The sequence below is a fragment of the Antechinus flavipes genome, chromosome 5 (genome assembly GCF_016432865.1).
Source record: "Antechinus flavipes isolate AdamAnt ecotype Samford, QLD, Australia chromosome 5, AdamAnt_v2, whole genome shotgun sequence".
Lineage (NCBI taxonomy): Eukaryota > Metazoa > Chordata > Mammalia > Dasyuromorphia > Dasyuridae > Antechinus > Antechinus flavipes.
In genome coordinates, this window is record NC_067402.1 from 47377420 (window position 1) to 47380446 (window position 3027).

The window sequence follows — 3027 nt, forward strand, 5'->3', positions numbered from 1 at the left end:
AACAGAGGAAGGGGGAGATTATCCCCGGTTACTTCTGTTCTAACTCCCTGCGGGAAACAAGTAATAGTCAGGAATGTTGTGCCCAAAGGAATTCATTCTTAGGTCTTGGGCAATACAAGCCCCATTTTCTCTGAGGACCAACAAGTTTCACTTCCTTTTAACTTCTTAAGCAATACTTCTAAGTCAAGAGATACCATTTCCTCTTTCTAATAAAACTAGATCTCTATTGGGAGAGTTAGTTGCCAGAATCCCTTTATGGCTGTCCCATCCACAATAGGAACAAGGTCCACAGAAGGACTCACCTCTCCAAAGTAAGCTAGCCTATTTCCCTAAAAGGGAAACTTTATGGACTACTCCTGATCTATAGGAGGACTGGTCTCTCCCAAAAGTAGCCCAATCCTCATCCTCAAGATCCTTTGTGTTGGGATCATCCAGACAGCTCCATGCCCCAGAAAAAAAAGTGGGAATGTGGAGAGACTTGAAGGACTAATTTTTGTCCCTGGTGAAAGGATTCCTTATAATCTGGCTGTGCATCATGGTACAATATACATATGAAAGAAGCATCTTTTCATTATCCTTGCTGAATGAAAATGATCAAGTCATCGCTATTGAAACATGTCAGAGAAATAAAATGGAGTCCGGATCTTTGTGAAGGAAAATGTATAATTCATAGAATCCTGAATTGAGAATTAGAAGGAACTTCAGAGATCATGTAGTCCAAATTCCACTTTATACAGATGAGGAAACTGAGGGTTGGACAATGATTTGTCACCCATATTTTAAGTTAATAGGTGGGGTTTTCACAACTACTTCATCTGACTCAAAATCCAGCCTTCTTTCCATGGCTTTCCTAATTATTAGATTTTAGTAAAGGAAGATGAGAAATCAGCCTGATCACAAACACCCTTAAATGAAATTTAGTTAGAATGTTGAATTTTTTTTAATATTTCATTTTTTTTTTCTTTAAAAGGAGTGAATTGTGTACAGAGGGGGGTTAAATGCTTTATAGGCAAGGAAAAAAAAACTGCTCTATAACTAACTTATTCATAGTCATCATCACCTTCCTCATTCTCCTCATTTTCGTCTTCCTCCTTGTCTTTTTCCTCCTTTTTCTTACTTTTCTTAGCCTTGACAACTCCTCCCTTTTTACCACATCAGGTTTTCCTTTAGTCCGGTTGGCAGCAATACTTTTCATATTTTTCCTTCATTTAGCTGCTTTCTTTTCATAAGGTTGCTTATCATCTGCAGCAGTATTATTCCATATTTCTCCCTTTTTTTTTTTTTTTTTTTTTTTGGCCACATCTTCGATAGAAACATCAGGATGCTCCCCTTTGGTTTTTGGGCAATACTCACAACTTTGGACAGAATAAGAAAAGTGCTGAAGGAAGCCTCTTCGGTGCATTGGGATCCTTCTTTTTTCCTTTCTTTTTTGTTTCTCTTTTAGGTGGTATCTCTTTCATAACGAACCTTATCAGCTTTTACCATGTCCTCAAATTTAACTTTTTCTTTAGCAGACAGCATTTTTTTTTTTTTAAGAAAATTCTGAGTTCACAGAAGCATCTGGGTGCTTCTTCTTATGTTTCTCCCAGCAGGCTCGCACAAAGGCGGCACATGAAGACATTTTCTCTCTCAGCTTCTTAGGATCACCTTTGCCCATTTTTGATTATTTTCCCTCGGTGCCATACAGAGTAACCCGCTGCTTATTTGGCTCTCATTTACCTGGTGCTGTCTCTAGGGAGTTCAATGTACTGCAATGGCTATGAAAACCTGAATCTATTTCTTTTTAATAGTTGCAATCAATTTATTATAAGAGATGATTGATTAGGCATCTGCAATAATAAAAGATGATTGATTAGGCATCTGCAATGGTGACTTTCTACACCTGTTCAATGCTGATAGAAATGATCTATTTAACAATTTCAGAAGGACTGTACAAATCAATAAGGAGAGCCTTCTGTTCACTTTGAAGAAGTAGCAGAGAACTATATTATCTCATCCTTGAAGGGACAGCCAGAACAATAATTAGAACAGGGAAATTAGGTCTTTGTCCTAGGATGCTAGATTTGCTTCAGATTTAAAAAACATTGAACTTTAAGTTCACTTATAGAAGTAGGAAATTTATGTAAAGAAAAAGTAACTCTACTCCATCTGGAATCCACCCCAAGACTTTGAAGCTTCCCTCTCGGTTTCTTAGGTCACCTTTGTCCATTTTTGATGACTTTCCCTCAGCGCCATGCAGAGTAGCCCAGTGCCCGTCTGACTCTTATTTGTCCCGGTGCTATCTCTATGGAGCGCAGTGTACTGCAATGGCTGTGAGAGGCTGAATCTATTTTTTTTTTTAAATAATTGCAATCAATATATTGTAAGAAGTGATTGATTAGGCCTCTGCAATGGTGACTCCAATTTCTATACCTCTTCAATGGTGGTAGAAAGGATCTATTTGACAATTTCAGAAGGACTGTATAAATCAATAAGGTATTTGTGAATAATCATCGTCTGGAACCCATCCCAAGCTTTTGAACCTTCCAGCTCGGCTTCTTAGGATCACCTTTGCCCATTTTTGATGACTTTCCCTCAGCGCCATGCAGAGTAGTCCAGTGCCTGTCTGACTTATTTGTCCGGGTCCTGTCTTTATGGAGCTCAGTGTACTGCAATAGCAGTGAAAGCCTGAATCTATTTTTTTCAATAGTAGCAATCAATTTATTATAAGAAGTGATTGATTAGGCTCCTGCAGTGGCGACTCCAATTTCTACAACTGTTCAATGCTGAGAGAAATGATCTGTTTGACAATTTCAGAAGGACTGTACAAATCGATAAAGGTAATCATCCGGAAGCCACCCCAAGCCTTTTGGACCTTCATCGCAAGGAGTTTTTCTCCTTGGATCTTAATCGGCATTCAAACAGATCCCTCCATGTCCTAGTTCCTTTCTTTGGTTCTAATTAGGTCAGCGCTTTATCTTGTAGGATTTCACCTTGCGGCAGGTGAGAGTGATGGCGATCCGGTGAATGGCCACTTGTCGGTGTCTT

General features: G+C 38.9%; 1 pseudogene; it reads right to left on the reverse strand.

The window, feature by feature from the left end:
- Nucleotides 1-807: 807 nt before the first annotated feature.
- LOC127564213 (high mobility group protein B1-like) lies at nucleotides 808-2153 on the reverse strand (annotated as a pseudogene).
- Between the last annotated feature and the right edge of the window lie 874 nt (nucleotides 2154-3027).